General features: G+C 46.8%; 1 protein-coding gene across 13 annotated transcripts in view; it reads left to right on the top strand.

The window, feature by feature from the left end:
• Positions 1-19,869, top strand: part of ZNF391 (zinc finger protein 391) — a 46,136-nt gene that overhangs the window by 20,880 nt on the left and 5,387 nt on the right. For 12 of the 13 annotated variants that reach the window (XR_004625237.1, XR_004625236.1, XR_002144221.2 and 9 more), the window contains one exon: positions 19,640-19,734. The exons of the other annotated variant lie outside the window; for it this stretch is intronic. The gene's annotated coding sequence lies outside the window, so the exon portion shown is untranslated. The remainder of the gene's footprint in view (positions 1-19,639; positions 19,735-19,869) is intronic. 13 annotated transcript variants of the gene reach the window in all.

The following is a 19,869-nucleotide window of genomic DNA, read 5'->3' as shown; positions in this document are numbered from 1 at the left end:
TCAGGAACTGGGACAAGGCCAGATACATATTTCTTATTATATTATAATATCACAACCAGAAATATAGAGGTTTGGAAAAGAACTAACAACTCAAGAAAGAATTGAAAAAAAATAATTTCAGAAATGAAGACTAAACTACAAGGAACAGAGGAGCAAGTAAAGACAAATAATATATCAAGAGAAATAAGATAGAAAAATATTAAAATCAGATGTAAATCAGGAGATGATGAATTAATGAGGCAACAGTCCTCAGTGGCTGACGTTGCCATTATGTACCTCTGGTAGAGTATACCCCGCCTGTGAGGTATCCTTTCCGCCATAATAAATAGAGATATAAATAGCTATAATTAAATATATCTGTAAATTATATGTAAATGTAAACATATAAATATAGATATATCTGGTTAAGGCTCTTGGATCTATTGATTTGTAGGAAACACAAGGGACAAAAGAAATCTGTTAAATGACACTGGGAATACAACCAGCAAAATCCAGTACAGTGATGGGAAGCACTATGACAAACAGCCTAGTTAGTTCACTAAAAAGTTGGGGGAAAAGATACATAAAAGACGACACTATAGATTAAAAGGTCTCAAGAGAGAGATCAACCAATCGATATATGGCTCTTGTTTGGATGCCAGTTCCACTTGTCAGAGCAAGTTAGTTCGGTTGTAACAAGATGCCCAGAGGTCAGCCCAGAGGAAGTCACGGGGTGCTCTGAAAATCGGAATCCAGTGCAGGCAGCACTCCCAAGACAAAGCCATGAGAAGCCGGGTCCAACCGGACAGGCCCGAGATAACTGACAAAGCAGGCCGGAAACCCCTGACCAAAGAAGAAAGCTCTCAGATACGGAGAGTGTATTTTCACTTCAGAAAACTTTCTTGCTTCTCTGCCGTTCTGTCTGTCCCTGAATTCTTTCTTGTGAGAAGACCAGTAGCCCTTGGTGACATCTTTGGGGTGGTCTGGATCAAGGCCTCAGGGCCTGGAGTCTCCTCAGTTCACCCAGCAACAAAACAAATAATTGTAAAATTTAAAAATTATGTTAACAAGAAAATGTGAACAGGGATATTATCTGGATCCAATGAGAGAATATATATAGAAGCAACGTAAGTACCATGAAACACCAAACAAATATGAGGTACTATTATTTTAGACTGAAAGCAGAAGGTAGCTTAGGTGAGGAAATTTGAGACATGGGGGAAGCTGTTATTACCTTGTGCTATCAGGTTTTGTAGTTTTCAGGCATCACATCTCCGTATATAGGTCTGAGCAAGGTTCGGTTGTTGCCCCTTCTTCTGAGTGGAGTCTGTAATCATCTGGAGTATTGTCAGTTCCTGAAACATCAAGATCTGTGGCACCTCTAGGGTGAAGAATGGAGCCAGAAGTGAGAGAGGACCAAACTTAAAATAACACTGAGAGTGTTCCGAGCTGTGAGGCCACATAAAAGACCACCCCGGAGTGCTAACTGTGTAGTAAGCCTAAAGAGTCAAGATACGAACAGGAGGAGGCGGCCCCCAAAAGGGTTGTCAGCAAGGCAAAACAGTTGAACTGATAGATGATCTGATGTGTTTGACCCTACTGAGAAGGTTTTCATGGATCTGGCTGTAAGTTAGTGATTTGGTAGATAGAAAACTAAGCAAAAAGGGACAACAACTACCTTTAGGAAAAACAAAAATCTGTACAAAAAAAGGAAAATTAATCAGAGTATACTGTGTGGCTCGGCTGTGAACAATATTTACGTAGTCCTAGTTACCAAAATGTATTTCACCCAAACCTGTGATGTCAGTTTATTGGAAAGGTTGGGGAGAAGGTAGGTGTGGGAAGGTTGAGAGGTAAAAATGTTTATCCTCCATCGCAAAAGCCAATATATGATTACCTAAAAATGAAAAATCAAGAATAAACAGCACTATAGAAATATTCTTCTTAGAAACATTCAGGGTGGGATGCCTGGGTGGCTCAGTCGTTAAGCCTTTGCCTTCAGCCCAGGGTGTGATCCCAGGGTCCTGGGATCGAGCCCCGCATCGGGCTCCCTGGTCTGTTAGGAGCCTGCTGCTTCTTCTCCCACTCCCCCTGCTTGTGTTCCCTCTCTCCCTGGCTGTCTGTCAAATAAATAAATAAAATCTTTTAAAAAAAAAAAACACTAAAGTATTTTTGTAAATGTTACATGGACAATTTGAAGAGATTTATTATTATTAATTGCCTACATAATTATTCACAATACCTCCTGGTTTCACACTACCTCCTTGCCCAGCAATCTCCCAGTATACTTTTTTAAATCAGGAAATACTCAAGACATTCAAAATATTACAAAAGTTAACATAATGAACACACATGTATCCACCATTCTAGCTGAGGAAATCAGCATTAGCAGTACAAGTGAAGTCCCTTCTTCCTTCTCTTTAGAAATTGTCCTTACTACACCCAAACAGCTAAACTTTAAGACTAGTTATCCATCCCCTCTCTTTATTTCAGTAAGATTAGAGTCATCTGATATGATTTCTCAAGTATCTGCTTAAGGGTTTGCTAAAGGTTCTTAAAACCATTTTCTCTCCTGGTCGATATATCTAGATTGTTCCCATCAAAAAGCCAAATCTCCTGATTTCCCTTGTCTGTCAGTGGTACAGCCCTTGCCCTTGACTTCTGTCTTTTTGACACTCCCACTCTGCCTTGGCAAATTCTGTCCTTACCTGGGATGATATGAGGGAAAGATGATCTAGGACAGGGGAAAGAAATTTGTTCCCACTCCAGAAATCTAAATGGCATTTTGGAAAGAGCAGAAACTCAACCTCACTTGGGTCTTAGCCAGCGAGAGAATGGTAGCCGTCCCCTGCTCCATGACCTGCTTGCTGAAGAGGAGAGGAGAACTAGGGAAAATAGATGGAGATTCACCATTCAGTGCAAATGCCCACCCTCAATTGATTTTTTTTTTCTCAATATCAGAGATGAGTCATATACTCCTCTGTCTCTGTCTGCTTTCCATAGCACTGTGACTAAAATCACAGTTTTCGATCTGAGTGAAGATCGGCATTCTAAACATGGCCTACAAAGCGAGTAGAGGCCCTTCAGCCTCTTCCCAACCTCTCAGACCCCCGTGCTCCTGATACTCTGGCCTTCTTGTGGGTTTTCAGAGATGCCAGGCCCTCACTTGTCTTAGGCCTTCTGCCTGAAAACCCTACCTTGTTTTCTTTGCCTCTGTTTTAAAATGTAGGTTTTATTTATTATTCAGGTGTGGTGACATCAAGAGAGTTGCCATTGACAGAAGAGCTTGTTGCTCGCTGTTCCTGAGGAGCACGCATGCGGTGCCAGGCAGGGCCACATAGGGGAGCACAAAGGTTGGTCCGGAGGCTGAAGAGGTGGGAGGAGAATGTGGGCAAAAGCCTTTATTGTGATTTCTGTATGGAAAAGAACAGACAAAGGAGGGTAGGCAGGTTTAGAATTGGCTAATTGGAATCATTTCAGTGGGGGAGTGTAGGGCCCTGGGGTGATTAGAACAGGGGAATAGCAGAGAGAGTAGGCGCCAAAGGGGAGGTGTGAGGGGTTTGTGGGCCCTGGATTGGTTAGTTTACATATGAAAGATATGCTGGGGACAGGGCAAATTGTTTGATATCTCAGGATTTGGCTGATCCTGGGAAGCGACAGTCCCTCTCCAGTCTGTGAGGTTCCAGATACCAGAGCATCAAGAACAAAAAATACAGAAAATAAGAAAATATTATTAATACAACCTGTTTAGTCTTCCTTATCCACTAGCTCTCAGCTCATGTGTCACTTCTTCAGGGCAGCTTTCTGGGACTTCCAGAGTCCCAGACTAGGTCATTTTACTCTCACAGCTCCTTCACAATTTCTGGTTTATATGATTATTTGGTTAAAGTCTCTCTTCCTGACCAAACTTCTTAAATCCAACATGAGGGCAGGTCATTTCTTTTTTGTCCACCTTTGTATCCACAGTTACAAAACAGTGCTTGGCATACAGTGGATGTTCAAGAAATACCTATCGAATGAATGACTGAATGTCTCTGAGCCTTAGTGACTGCCACACCAAAACGAAAAACTACAGGAATTTCCCTTTTATCTACATGTTAAATCCCTGAGGCCAGCAACTTAGAAACTATTTTTCAAGGAAATAATGCTTGGCATTCAGGGTGCTAGGTCAAACTTAAAACCTTATGCAATGAGTAATATCCCTGATGTGTTTGACTCACAAACCATCGTACCAATGTGGGAAATAGATTCTGAATTCTGGACGTGAGAAGCCAACACTTTCCTATCAGTGTAGTCTGCTGGGGTGGGGGTGGGGGGCTGCCATTCTAAAATCAGCAAAGATCTGGAATGAGGCTCCCTCTGGTGTGGAGGGAGAGGATACCAAGCAATTCGATTTGCTAAGTTTACTTTTCCATAGAGATGTCCATAATCCCATACTGTATACGTGAGAATAAATCGTAATGGACTTTCTCCTAAGATGTTTTGAAACATGCAGAAATCATCTTACGACTCAGAAGTTTCTCTCCAGCCCATGCAAAGGTCAGTTGCTCTTTATAAATTGAGGATTGCCTGAATGCCCAGCCCATTACTTGACTCTAAGGTGTGTACACAATCCAGCTTTGAAGCTTCATAGAGACAAGCTAGAATAAGAGCAGGGACATCATGGTGTCGTGGTCAGAAGAATGATCCATAAGATGAAGCTTCTAGCCCCAACAGTGCTACTTACTCCCTGAACACAGGGCAGTCATTTAGCGTGAGTCTGTTTCCTCATCATTTCCACTTATCCCACAACACTACTAAGATATTTAAAACACGTAGAAGTGCAAAGAGCAAAATACTCAGATCTTATTTAATAACTCGTAACAACAAATTGATATCTAATGTCGAGTGCTTATCTGTGAGCCATTGTCGTCAAGCTTTACAGGAATTTATTGAATCTATTGAACCCTAACAAAGACGTCCATGATATTATCCGTATATCAAACATGAGGAAGCTGAGTTAGGAACAGTAATTTCATCACGGCTACAGAGGCAGGGCTTGAACCGAGGGAGTCTGGGGCTGGGGAGCCCATACTTCTGTGCTACCATGCCTCCCTATAAGGAAAGTGGGCTGAGGGGATTTGTTCCTTCCCCCTGAACCATGGGAGTCAACTCAGGATTTTTTTTTTTTTTTTGTACAAATTTCATGACCGTAATGGCACCACAGCAGCGCCTGGGATAGAGAAGTGGTCTGCATGACCTGATGTGAGGGCGACGTTACGGGTCTCAGGGATTCCACTGGCGTGTCACGCTGAAGCAAGACACGTTCTTTTCCCCCAGCCTTCGTTTCAAGAGTTCTCTTCGTAGATGTCTGTTTCTCGCCTTTCCACCCGTTAGAGATTGATTTCATCTTCTCTTGGATCTCATCTTTCTGTTATTCATATCCTCCTTTGAGGCTTTGAAACAAAAAAACCCACCACTCACCATCTCTTTGATACAGAGGATTTTGTGGTTTCGCCTTAATCCTAAATTTTCCTGGTAGAGCAATCAGAAATGGCTTCGACCTCCGCAGCTTTAGGATATTATTCCTTCATGTGACTCTTCTTCCCAAAATCTCAGGCTGAAAAGTTGTAGGTCGGTTGGTTTTTCCTGGTAAAGATTCCTGTTTCCCAGAGTAGCAGGCACGCGGCGGTCCCAGCCCCTTGGTCCTACCCCATCCCTGCAGCGCTGCCCAGACACTGGGCTGGCAGCCGCTCCAAGCCTGATTTCAGACAGTCTCACAGGAACTTTGTGTACCGGGACTTTCTTTCCTGTGCAGCACCCGGCTGTACACAGCCTTCACCTCCTTTAATGGCTGGCAAGAACGCGCAGAGCCTCGGGTGCCTCCTCCCAAGTGAAGGTGGCCTCTGGACATGCACAGCGTGCTCCAAGAGACCCCGCACCCTCCTGGCCTGGTCGGAGCCCACAGCTGAGAACTACAATTCCCAGAAAGCCCCGTATTGTCCCAGCTCCCAGACTCCATTTCCCAGAAGTCTTAGGGGCGAGTCCCGCCCACACCGGAAACCCTTTGTGACGCACGGGCGCCCGCTGAGGATTCTGCTGGTGTGGGGTGGGCGGCCGCTCGCCAGGTGCTGTGGAGGCGCTGTGGCTCTCGTTTTGGGCGTGTGGCCGACCCTGAATCTGTTGCTGCCTCTTCTAGCAAGGCGATAAATCAGAGTGAAGCCGTCGCCGTTTTTCGTTATATTTTTCTCGTTTAGCATGTACTTGCCCTGCCTGCTATCTGTTCATTTCCATTTCTGATTTGTGGACTGGGAGATTGAAGAGGAATCCCTTCCCTGAATACTAATTCAGCCTGATCGAAGAGGCCATGATCCTCCCCCCAGCACCTCCCCGCCGCCCTCTCCCAACCCCACTACACTCGCTGAAAAGCAAAAAGTGCTTATCCTGTCAGGGAGATACTAGTAAATGTCCTTTCAGCCTCCCCCCCCCCCATACCTGTTTATATCTGCATATGCTAGGTATGGAGAGAGAGGTGTATATATGTTTACACATAACAGAAATTACAGTATATATGTGACACTGTTTATATATTCATCTTGAACATCCCCATGTTAATATTTTACATTGTAACTTTTAATAGTACTATCAAAGACCTAACTAATCCTGTCCCTGCAGCAGCTTTTCTTTTCAGGCTTTCTAAACACCAGTGTTTTTATTTTGCACCCTTTGCAAATACTTCAGTCACTTATTATCAAAACAACTTTATAAAATTATTAATTGTATTAGTTGTGATAATGGCATTACGGTTATGTTTTAAAAGAAAGAAAAAGTCCTTTATGGGTTAAGAGATACAATTCATATGATATTTGGGTCTTACTGAAAAATACTCCAGAGATAAATAAAAGTGGGGAATGAAGGGGCGGTCACTAAACAGGATTGGCAAAATACTGAGCATTATTGAAGCTGAGTGAGGGATACACTGGAATACTATCCTTGTCTATTTGAAATTTTCAGTAATTTTTATGTGTACCAGCATTCCTCATGGAACAGTGAGGTCCTCTGATTCCTTCCTGCCTCATGTTCAAGTCATCTTTTCACCACTGCCCAAATTAAGAATTTTCACCTCATCTCTGTGATGCTAGTGATTCCTTTTCTGGGGACCCATCTTGTGACTAGATTTTCCACAGTACCTCTGAGGCTAAAGTACATCTCCGCTTTCCCCAGAATGTGCCTTTTATCTTAATGGTCTCAGACATACGTGACCTTGGCATCCAGCTTTTAGCCTTCTGCTCTATTTCCTGGTCTCATTTCATTGTGAGTGACATCAGTGTGGCTCACAGGGTAAATGCTCAGTAAATATTTGTTGAATCTCGGTGTCCACAATGATGAATCATCCGGCAAACATTCTGCCTTTTCTCTGGAACCCTGGGGTCTTGGCAGGCAGGAATCCCCATGCCTGTGGCCAGTGTACCATCTGCGGCTTGTGCTTTTCCTCTCCCACTGTTGAATATAAACCTTCCCTTTTTAATTCTTGTTCCAAAAGTTCTCCTCCTCCTCTGCCTTTAAAAGGTGCCTGCCATCTGCTCCCCACCCACCAGCTTCTGTCCTCCACACTTTCCACACCCACCACTTAGCTCCTATCCATCCTAACTTTGTTGGAGATCCAATCCTTTATGTCTCCTTTATGACTTTGCTCTCACACTCTTCAATTTTCAGTCTCTCTTCTTCTGGTGACTCATTTCATTATCACTTTAAACAAGTCTAATAGATCTCTTCTATTTAAAAACATCTTCATTAAACCCACATGCTCCTCTAGCCACCAAGCAAATCCTCTCCTAATATTGCCAGATTTCTGTCCCTTTAGACTACCTGTTTCTTCAGTCTACACTGTACCGTCATCCACGTGTTCCCTAGCCCCTGAAATGTGACCTATCCCTTTGAAACTCAACTACATCTGTTCACAGAGAAGGGAGAATTAAAACTACATGGAGCTATCATTTCGTCAGTCAGACTGGCAGAAATTCCCAGATTTGGCAGCATAGTTGTTGTCAAAAGCTGTGAGGAGCCCGCCTCCTGCATCGCTGGTAGGGGGAGCAACCCATGAAGGGGAGTTTGGCAATATCTGACAATTGCATTGATCTGCACGTATTTAAAATGACATATGTACGAGGTAATTCACTGAATAGTTTGTTATAGCAAAAAATTGATAATAACCTAAACGCCCTCCATCATAAAATTGGTCTTATAAATTCTATTCATAAATGAAATACTGTGTGTCTTATGGTTAATTTCGTATGTCAACTTGGGTAGGTTGTGTGCTGAGTAGTTTGGTCAAACCCTAGATGTTTCTGTGAACGTATTTTGTAGATGTCATTACTGAGTAAAGTTGATAATCTTCTGTAATCTGGATGGGCCTCATGCAATCAGTTGTAGGCCTTAAGACAAAAACTGAGGTTTCCGAGAGCAGAAGGAATTTTGCCTCCAAGACTGTAACACAGAGGTCTTGCCCGAGTTTCCAGCCTGCTGGCCTGCCCTAGGGATTTTGGACTTGTCAGCCCCCATGTTTGCATGAGCCAGTTTTTTTTTAAAATAAATCTCTGTCTTTCTGTATCTAAATCTATATATCATCTATGTCTATGGGTTCTATTTGCCTGGAGAGAATGACACACCACTGTAAAAAAAAAAAAAAAAAAAAGAAAAGAAAAGAAAAATACTGTCTATGTGGAAAAATCTCCAGAATATATTTTTGAGTTAAAAAAAAAAAAGCCAGGTGAATAACATTCTGTGTGCCATACCAGTGTTAAAAAAGAATTAAAACAAGAATATGGATTTATACTTGCTTTTATCTGCACCAGAATTCTGTAACGGTCCACAAATTAACTTAAGTGGTTACTTAAAGGGACTTCTAGACAGGTAGGTGCAGGACAGAGGTGGGAGTGACTTTTTTTATACTTTTGTGATTTTTGAGCCCTGTGACTATTTTTACCTATTCAAAAACTTTCATTTTCTGTGGATTTCACAAGCTCCTAATTGCCACACACAGTCTTGCCTTGGAATTTCCTCCTTTCCCTTCTCAGAGCTTTGACCCTCCCAGTACTCTGACTTGCTTTATCTCTTTCTCTGACTCGTCTGTTTCTTGACTTTGGACATTCTCCAAAGTTCTGTCTTTAGCTTCTTTCCTCTGGCTCTCTCTCCTCCTGTGCAGCTTAAACCATTAACTCTGAGGTCCCAGTTGCCTCTCCACACACAGCTTCCTCATGAGCTTAAGACCTACGTTTCCACCTGTTTCCTAGGTGTCCCCAGACACTATACTGTTGGCGCCATGAAGTAATGTGTGTGGAAAGGGACTCGTCATCTTCAGCCTCCCTTGTTATGCTGGCACCCGTGTCAAGTGGTATCCCCAGCCCTTTAGAGGGCACTTTGGTGGTCACAGTGACAGGGGAGTGTTCCTTGAATTTAGTGGGCAGGAGTCAGTGACGATAAACATCGTAAAATGCGTGTGGCTTCCTGGCACAGCGGGAACTGTCCCACCCAAATGCCAGTAGGGGGACAACCTCACCTTCCACCCCATTGTCTTGGCTCAAAATATGGTGTCATCTAAGCTGTTTTCTTTTCCTTACTCCTGTACCGAACCCTTCACCCAGCCCCGTGGATCCCACTTCTGCTGCTGTCACTGGCTTAGTTCACAGACGAGCTCTCAGCTACAACTTTGTGAAGGCTTCCTGGCCTCTGCCTCTGATCTTCCATGTCCTGCTCTTTACGTTTGCTGTCCGTTCTCTTCCCCCAGGACGTATCTGATCATGGTGTTCTTCAATAAGCCATACAGCTGAGACTGAAAGCCCGCTTTGCCAGCTTTCTCTCCACTCCTAACCTGTGTGGGGCAAAACATTCCTTTCCACCTCCTTGTGCTCCCCTCTGGGGAAGGACAAAGGCCTAAGGAATAACTGGTCCTACTCAGGAGCTCCAAGGATTCTCATGCAAAAGAATTACCATCCTGGCGCGCCGGGGGGGCTCAGATGGCTAAGCGTCTGCCTTGGGCTCAGGTCATGATCCCAGGTCCTGGGTTGGAGCCCCACGTCGGGCTCCCTGCTCACCTGGTAGCCTGCTTCTCCCTCTGCCCCTCCCCCCACTCATACTCTCTCTAAAATAAAATTAAACAAGTAAGGATCTTGAGATGAGATGGTCCCAAGTGTGAGGGTGGACCCTAAATCCATTACGTGTGTCCTCGTGAGACGGAGGCCGAGGAGAGGGGGCGGCGGTCGGGACCGAGACTGGAGTGATGTCATCATCTGTCAGAGACAAGGAGTGATTTCTCCCGTGGAGTTTCTAGAAGGAGTGTGGCCCTGCCAATACCTTGATTTTGGCCCAGTGACCCTGATCTCAGACTTCCGGACGCCAGCAATGTGAAAAGAATTGTGTTGTTTTAAGCCAGCAAGCGTGTGGTAATTGGTCCCAGCGGCTTTGGGAAACGCACATACTCTTCTGCCCTAGCCCTTTCCGGCTGGGGGTGACACTGTGTCTCAGTGATGGCTCGATGCAGCTGCTCCACTGGCCTTGCTTGGTTCCCCATCTTGGGGACATTTTCTTCCATTAAACTGCTTGAGGGGGCCATCAGTTTCCATCTGGGACTCTACCTGGAGGTGCGGCAAAGAAAACAAGGGAGCAGACAAGAAGAGGCCCCTGAATATCTCTTCCTTTACCAGTAGACCCACGTTTGTTTCTGGATCTTCCTGGGTGGTGACAGGGCCATCAGCCCTCAGAACTGTGAGTCCAGATTTCCCTGGCCCCCAAGTATTCTGCTCAGAACTGCCTTTCTCGGAGGTCTCGGTAACAATACATTCTCTAGTTCCTGGGTCTTGGGCCTGGATCCTTTCTTGTATGTCCAGGATCAAGGTGAGTCAGGCAGGGGTGGGTTCATCCACGGCTCAAGCACCTGGCAGCCTATCTGAGGTACAGGGTGTGACCAAGACAGTGTCTAGAACACAGGTCCCATCCCATTGTGAGGTCATTCTTTCCCTCCCCTCTCCATGCCTCTTTATAGGGACAAATCCAGAGAGAGAAACTTCTTGGACCTTTCCCTTGTTGCATCAAACTATTTTTCCTGGGAGCCCCTCTCTACCAGTAGCTGGAAAGAGCACCACTGAAACTGAATAATTGCACTTCACAGAGGAAAAAGTTAATGGATTGTTGTTGTTGTTTTTCCCTCAGCACTAATTTGTTCTGCCATATTTCTGAAACCTTTAGCAACTGCCAACACTCTGAGCACTGATCGACTACAAAATGAAAGAACAGGGAGCGAAGTGATTACGTGTCGTGGTTTAACAGTGGGTCTCGTTCCAGCCCAGCAGACAGGCGGTCTTAGTTTCACAGGGTGTTTTGTAGTAGAGCCAGAAGTTTTGCAGGCAGGCGGTTTGATTCCTGACACTGTGCACGGAGATTGCCGGCTGAAACCGAGCAGCGCTCGTGCAAGGACTCCGTGCGAGGACTTGGAGGTGGTGGCCTGGTCACCCCACGCTGGTACGGTGGGTCAGACGTCAAGACTGATGTCTCCACACAGGCACCAAGAAAGTGTGCAAGTGAGACTTTCTGGGGAGAGCACAGCAAGCCCCGCACTTGGTCAGAAACTAGTATGGAGGGGTTGCTAGCTGGGGGTTTTATGTGGATGGGGGTCACTGGGATGAGAGTTCCCACATGTGGGCCAGGGATTGTGTGGGTTGCACACCGTCTGCCTAGGCTGCCCAAGGACGAAGCTCCAGGACTGGCCCAGGTATCAGGCAGAAGGGGAGGAGGGGATAGCTTGAGAGCTGTCCAAAGTCAGCCATCAAAAATAGACGCTTCTTTATAGATGGTTTCTGCACGAAGGGTCGAGAACCTTACGGAAGGAGCTCACGCTCAGGGAAGTGAGAGTGTCTGCATCAGATGTTAAGGACAGAGGACCAGGAGCTGACGAAGGGACGATTCTGAGTGCCACTTGCTGTCTGGTGTTCATACAGTCCTCTTTCCCAGCTGCTTGGATTGTAGAGCGAAGCAGTGATAGAGACCAAGTACAATTTTTCAAAGAACTCTCTCCAAACATCTGTTTCCCAGAAGGCGAAGGGGACATCTGTGCTTGTAGTGCATCTTACAAAGGACGAGGTGGGGATGGAGAGGCAGTTTCTGGGGTGGAGGGAGAAGCTGGAGGGAAAGGGATCTTCTCACCTTTTATGACCTAGACCTGGAAGCCAGGTGCCTTCTGCTGAGCACTGCTCAGGGAGGCAGTAACAAAGTCCCGCCTTGGGGGGAGGTTGAGTGGGAGAATAGGCTTTCTGGAAGAATGTTTAGGACCGAAAATATTGTTACGGCCATTTTTGGAAAATAGTGTTTGCAGCCGTGGAAAGATCTGACAGAGCTTTCCAAGCAAAAGCCACAAAGACCACTCTCCCTCAGTCACTTGTAGTATTCACTTAATTCCTCAATTTTTTTATTTGTAGCAACCATATTTATAAATTGTAACATTCTCTGTGTGATGGGAGGCTGCTTTTGAGTTCTTTTACATTTTTGAATGTTAGTTTTCATTTTGCCAGTCTCTAGAAAATGTTGCCATTATTCCATCAACGTGGTGAATGGCAGAGTAGCTCTCAGCTTGTTTTTCCAGCCATGCGTAGCAGAAACTTAGCTATTTCATATTGAAGAGGGCACCGTAGGGGCTGTTTTAGAGTGTCCCACGTGGGTCAGCAGCTTGTTGCCGGCCTCCTGAAGCAGCAGTAACAAGATCCCCAGTGAGTCTGAGAAGCACCCCCGAGGTGGTTTCTCAGCAAATCGATGACGAGCTCTATCGGAGAAGCGTGAGGCAGGGCTCTACCCAAGGACCCTGAGATCATGACCTGAGCTGAAGCCTCACGCTTAAGTAAGTCACCCAGGTGCTCCGGTTGTTATTTATTTATTTTTTAAACACTCATCTTGTGTTTGGGGAAATGTTTTCAGCAAGGAAAATGTCACAGAGATGGAACACTGAATATGTAAAACTATGGTGGAGATTGAATGAGGTGCATGGCTATGGATTCTTGCCACTGGAAGAGACCCGGTGGGCTCAGTGCCCAGAGGGTGGCATTACTGGTGGTGACTCGCTGGTAGGCGTCGTGAGGCGGTGGGAAGATAGGGACTCGGAAGCAGGCCGGAACAGAATTTGAATGCCCATTCCACCCTTACTGTATGATGGACGGAAAAGTTAGTTACCATTTAAATTTCAATTTTATCACCTATAAAAGCAGGTATAGCAACAGAAACCTCACAGGGTCGTCATTTTTAAAAATGGGATAACTAACGCGGGGCGCCTGGGTGGCTCAGTTGTTAAGTGTCTGCCTTCGGCTCAGGTCAGGATCCCAGCCTTCTGGGTAAGCGGCCTGGAGCGCTGCTTTTTAATAAACGGTAATTACTATTGCCCTTGTCATTGGCCAGGGCCTGGTTCCCAGTGTTCGAGGCCGGGTGTGGCCAGAATGTAGGAGTTTCTTCACACGGCCCAGCGCAGATCCAGTCCGTCCCCTGAGATAAACGCTGCTCCGTTTATCACCCACAGGAACCGCGGCTGTCGGCTGTCGGCTGTCGGGAGGGCTGAGCAGAATGAGCACAAACCCCGCGCTCACTCCTGGGGGGCGGGTCTATAGTGCAAACCGGGTGGTTACAGAAAATAAGGATGTGCAAGTAGTATAAAATGTGTGCAAGGGGAGTCGGTTGTGTGATTCAGAAGGTTTGGGATCATGCTAAAGTCACCTGATGCTGATGGCCCCACACTGTCCCATCGGCCTGTGTCTTAAGTCCCCCCAACTCAGCTACGCGCCCTTCCTCCAGGGCCCCGTGCCCCTCTGTTTCCCTCCCGAGGGCCCGTCTGGTTTCACCTCCTATTCTCTCCAGCCTGGAGGCTCTAATTTACCAAGGGACTTGGGCCATGGGGACTTGCCCTCCAAAAAAATAGGATCATTATGAAGAATATTGACCCCTCTCCTCCCTTGTAATGTCTTTGCCTTCCTAACTTTCAGCCAGTTACCCGCTGCGAGCCACGACTTGAGTGGCTACCGTCTGAGGTGGTGTGCCCTCTCCCACTGCCTTCCGACTTCCTGTAAACAGCGCAGGCTCTGTGATCACTCTTTAGTCTTGATTCAGAATGTTCCCAAATTATCAATCTCCTTTCTCATTTGGATTTGTCACAATGCACAAGAAAGTGCATCAGACTCTGAAAACAATTCTTCAGATAATTCTGGCACTTCTTTTGGAATATTTCCTTCTCCTCCTTTCTCTTCTTCCTCGCATCTTTCTTACTAGGCAGACTTAACTGGGCCTGGAGGTGAGGTGGGTGTCCTTGCAGGCCATTGTTTCCGCCTCCTCCCTACAACCCCCAGCCCCGCCAAGACATCTGCCATCAAACTAGACCACCCACCACCCCTTCTTGAAGTCATCTACTGATCCCAAGTCCCTGCCTCATCCCCTGGAGATCGCAGCACCTGCCTCACTCTTCCCATGACTACTTAGACCAGTGCTTTGGTGATTTTAATATTCATGTAGTCAGTCCATCTAACAGCCTGCACTCTCGGGTCTCTGCTTCCTCTCCTCCAGCCATCTGCTTTTCTTTCTCTTCAGACATCTCCACCCGTAGTCACACCTTAGACCTTGTGTCCTTACCAGTAAGTACACTCCTCACAACCTCCATTGCAAGCAGCCTGCTTCCTGACTGCTGTCTGCTTCCTCCCTTTTCAGCGTCCTCCCTCTACTATACTTTGTATTCAATCTTAGCAAAACCTAAAACAGTGAGACCTATGGATTTGTCTTTGCTTCCCTCACTCCATTCCCTGCATAAATGCTGGATGTCGTTATTATAATCTGTCTCTCCCAAGCAGCCTTGCTCTCTTAACCCTCCCTTGGGTCACACTGTCCTTGAAAAATCCCGGTTAGATCCAGTTTTCAGCTTACTCCATGCCTGCCTCCACGCCCCAGAACATCACCAAAGGAGGCTCAAAGACGGTGATGGGTCTCATTGGGAATTCTCGACCAGATTCCTCGGAGAGCCTGTCTGTTGCCCTCCAGCCCTGCGTTTCCTCCATTGGTCTCTCCCCCGCGCTGTCGAGGTCCCTGTTCCACGCCTTGTGTCCTCTCATTAAGCCTCTGACAGTTCTTCACCCACTTCTCCATCTCCGCTCATGACCTAATTCTGTGGAAGACAGAAGCAACGGAAGGAGAACCTCCACATCCTTCCTCCACCAACCTACCCGCAACCACAGCCGAGTACTCTGCACTCCCTCCTGTTTTTATAGCCGTCCTGGTCATGCGCCTGTTTTAAGGTCTGCCTTCCCCACTGTGCACTGAGCTCGCTGCTTCCTGCTCCCTTCAGGACTTCACTTTGTCTGTCTTTACTCCTCTGTGGGTCATCAGTTTTTCTCTCCACTGGATCAGTCCCAGTAGCATTCAAACACACTGTACTAACTCCTGTTAAAAAGTCATCAGCTCAGGGCGCCTGGGGACTCAGTGGGTGAAGCATCTGCCTTTGGCTCAGGTTATGATCTCGGGGTCCTGAGATTGAGCCCCGCGTCGGGCTCCCTGCTCAGCGGGGAGTCTGCTTCTCCTCTGCCCCTCCACCCCCACTCGTGCGCTCTCTCTCAAAAAAATAAAATCTTAAAAAGTCATCAACTCAATATCCTCTTCTAGAAACTACCCCAATTTTCTTTTCTCATTCTAGAAAAACTCAAGTGCCCAAACTTGCTTTCTCCAGTTCTTTCCTTCCTGTTCTCGTGCTCGCCCCCTCCAGTCGATTTTGGTTCCAGCAGTCCACCAGAGCTGCTTTTCCGGTCAGCGTTGATCTCTTCCCTGCCGAATCTAAGGGTCAGTTCTCAGCCTTCATCATATGCGACCTCTCAGGAGACAGAACCGATCATCTTCTCATTCTTAAACACTTTTCATTTGGCTTCCAGTACACTCCACTCCTTAGTTATCTTCCTGCCTCACAGGCTGCCTACCTTCTTCATGGATCCCCACCTCTGATTTCTAAAAGCTGGAGTTTCTAAGGGCTCAGTCCTTGGAACTCTTCTTACCTGTCGTCTCCTCCAGAGCCACACCATCCAGTTCCGTGATTGTAAATACACACCGTAGACCCCCAAGAACGGACCTCTCCTTCCTACTCCAGACCTGTGCATCCGACCGCTGACTTGGTACCTGGACTTGGGCGTCTAAAGTCTCTGAGATAATACTTGGCCCGGGTAGTGAAAAACACCATGAAAATGTTGGCCAAGATCCAGAGCAATGAAAACTCTCAGATACGGGTGGCGGTGGTGTAAATTGTTACTCTTTGGCAAATGGTGTGGCATGTCTGCTGAAGTTGAACACATGTATACCCTGCCACAGTGATTTCACTCCTAGGTGTACACGGAACAGTGATGGGCACACCTGTGCACAAGAGGTGTGCAACAATGTGCCAGTGGCATTATTCCTAACTGCCTCAAAGTGGAAACAAGCCAAATGACCCACCCGTAGTAGAATGGATAAAGAGTGTGACATTCACAGCTCCTTGTGGCAACATGGACGAGTCCCACAGACACCGTCTGAGCTAAGAAGCTAGTCATCCAAGCCTATTCTATGAGCAAAGATCAAAACCAGGTGAAACTAGTCTCTGGTATTAGAACACAGGGGGGTGGTTCCCTTGGCGGAAGAAGACAGGTTGTGATTGGAAGGGGGAAGAGGAGGGGTTACTGGGATGCTGGTCGTGTTCTTTCTGGACCTGAGTGATATTGTACCGATGTGTTGCTTGTACACGTTTTTGGGGGGTTTTCCCATGTTTGACAAGTTCTAAAACTGAATTCAGATTCCTCACCCCTTCTGTGAACCTGCTCCGGTCATCTTTTCTCCAGGACGCGGCAGCTGCTTTCTTCAGATGTTACTCAGGCCGGAGCCCTTAGAGCCGATGCAGGAAAGATGTTAGGGTTTGAGGCCGACAGCCAAGGAAGAATTCTTGAGGCGTCTTTGGTGCAAAAAGGTGATTTTATTAAAGCACGGGGACAGGACCCGTGGGTAGATAGAGCTGCAACGGGGTCATGAGGAGTGGCCCTCAAGTTGGGAGGGGGTAGAGAGAGCATAAGTCTCTAAGGAATTTTGGAGGCAAGATTTCCAGGACCTTGAAGGAGTTAGCTATTGTTGGGAAAGGTCATTTATTACCGTCTAATAACACCTGAGTCATGAAACCCTTCAGATGTGTATCGGTGGGCCATATGCTTGGGGGTGATTGCCAACACGTATCTGGGGGGAGGGCAGAGATAAAGGAAGTTTCCAAAGGAATTTTTATATTTTAAGAGTTTCATGCTCTACTGACTGAGCTAGCTGGGCGCTGGAATTTCTATATGTTAAAGGAGACTCACAGGATCCGGGGGTCGGGCTGAGGTTGCCTTTTGTCCTCAGCAAAGTGTCAGCATCCAGGCAGCTGAGCTCCCAAAGGAAGGTCACTCTGCCTGTTTCAAGGACTTGTCAATGGGCTGTAAGTAGTAAGGAAGTTTTGTTTTTTTGGTTTTTGGGGTTTTTTTGGCCTTTGTTTCCCACATCAGAGCCATTCTGGTTACTTTCTCTCACCCTTTCATGTCCAAACCATCAGCAAACCTTGTCTCTTGTTTTCAAAATAGAGCCTCAGTCCCAGCTACTTTTTACCACTCATCACTAACACTTCTGAGTCACCTGGGCTCACCAGGGTAGCATTCTGCCTAGACCCCTACAGTCTCGTCCCTCCATCGCAGCAACTGACCCTTTTATTTGTTTATTTATTTATTTGAGAGAGAGACAGCGAGAGAGGGAACACAAGCAGGGGGAGAGGAAGAAGCAGGCTCCTAGTGGAGCAGGGAGCCCAACTCGGGGCTCAATCCTAGGACCCTGGGATCATGACCTGAGTGGAAGGCAGAGGCTTAACGACTGAGCCACCCAGACGCCCCCAAGTGACCCTTTTAAAACATAATTAACATCATGTCACTCCCCTGCTCAGCAGCTTCCATTGACTTACCGTCTCATTCTGAATAAAATGCCCAATTCTTGCCAGGGCCAAGGAGGCCCTGCATGACTTGTTTCCCGGCTGTCTGACCTCATCTGCTGCTCGCTGTGCCCCCACCAGTGTTTCTCAAACTGCCAAACATGCTTCTGTCTCAGGACCTTTGTGGCCACAGCCCTCTCCCCGGAAGGCTCTTCTCCAGGTGTCGACTTCGTTCTTCCCTCATTTGCTCCGCTGGTTTCCTTAGCAAGGCACTGCCCAGCCGTCCGACTGAGTTGTAACCACAGCCCCGGTGGGATTCTCACAAGCCGGCCATACTGTTTGAGGGTTATTTAAAACACTTTCCATCGCTTGGCATTTTACACATTTATTTATAATTAAAAGGGGCATTCTGTGAAAGCAGAGGTTTGGTTTTGCCCGCATCTGACCCCAGCCACTATTAGGGTCAGGTAGCTCATAGGCACTGGCTGTGGTTGGATTATTTGTAATGAAGACCCAAATATTTTTTGTTTTTGTTTTAAAGATTTAATTTTATTTATTTGAGAGAGCACAAACAGGGGCGGGGGCAGAGGGAGCAGCAGACTCCTCGCTGAGCAGGGAGCTGGACGCAGGGCTTGATCCCAGGACCCTGAGGTCCTGACCTGAGCCAAGGGCAAATGCTAAAGGGACTGAGCCACCCATGCACCCCTGAAGACCCAAATGTTTAAGAATGAATGACTAGGCTATGTGACATTTCCCCCTTTCCCTCACCCATGTATTTGACAGAAACCTACTCAGGTGGCCCTTTATAATTTTGAGGCCAATCTAGGACCGAGGGAAAAGTGCGTGGTCTCTATATGCTCAGTCGTGGACACCGAAACACCTAAAGAAACCACATATTAAGGTCACTGAATTTTGTGTAAATAGTAGAGAATGTGTCTCATAAAGTATTGTTTGGTTTTATTGGTTAAGTCTGAGATCCTTTCACTTCTGGGCAGCTTGTCAATGATGGTACACCTCGAATGTAAACCGAACTCCTCTAGTTTTCTGGGCTGATTTTAAGTTCAAGGAAAATGCTAGAACTTCTAACTTCCAGTTCTTCCCTTTAGATTTTAGTTTTACTCTGCTGTCTAGTAGGACGTGGCAGGATAGAGCATGTTATGTATGCATACAGTTATGTTCTCGTGGGTGCTTGTGGCATTTCAGTGGCAGAATTAAGAAAAAAGGACTAAGAAACCATTTAAAGCAACTTCCTCCCTCAGCTCTTAAAATAGGGGTCAGGAGGCGGGGGAAGGAGCAGCCGTGGCGAGGGCACATGTCGGGTGACGAGCACCTTCGGTGCCCACGGTGTAGGGTCAGACCGCCGTGCCTGAGCGGGAGCGGCAGCTGCACACCTGCCCCTGGGGACGAGGAACGTGCTCTGGGACAGCGAGGAGAGCGGTGTTTTTGAGCTACTCAAAAAGACGACACAGAAACCAAGGTCCTTTTAACTTCTGGAGGCCCTGCTTCTCTGTTCTGCAGGCCTGTATGATCTGGGAGAGATCTGGGCACATGGGGGACAGGCAAGCAGAGGGAAGGCAGAGGAGAGGAATTAAGTTCGGCAGCGATCACGTGCTCTGGGCGCTCTGGGTCAGACGGCATCTGTGAACAATGGAACAAAGCGGGGTCTTTCAGGTTAATGACACATTTCCACATAAATTCTCCTTCATTCAGGAATCGAGGGCCCAAGGACAGGAGCCTTCCCATTCCAGACTCTGGTGTTTTTCCATTTTGGGATCTCCTTTGAAACGAGAGGGCCCTTCACGCAGGTAAGAAACTTCATTTCCTTGTCCCGTGGGAGGGTCTCCGATCCCACCCCAAGCTTCCCCTGTATCCGGCAGTTTCCACCTCTCTGCAGTGGGAGCCTGTAATGCCTACATAATGGAAGCCTTGAGAAATTAAGA

This window comes from Ailuropoda melanoleuca, chromosome 5 (assembly GCF_002007445.2).
Source record: "Ailuropoda melanoleuca isolate Jingjing chromosome 5, ASM200744v2, whole genome shotgun sequence".
NCBI classification, from domain to species: domain Eukaryota; kingdom Metazoa; phylum Chordata; class Mammalia; order Carnivora; family Ursidae; genus Ailuropoda; species Ailuropoda melanoleuca.
The sequence above is the reverse complement of the archived record's forward strand: the minus strand, read 5'-3'. Positions and strand labels throughout refer to the sequence as shown.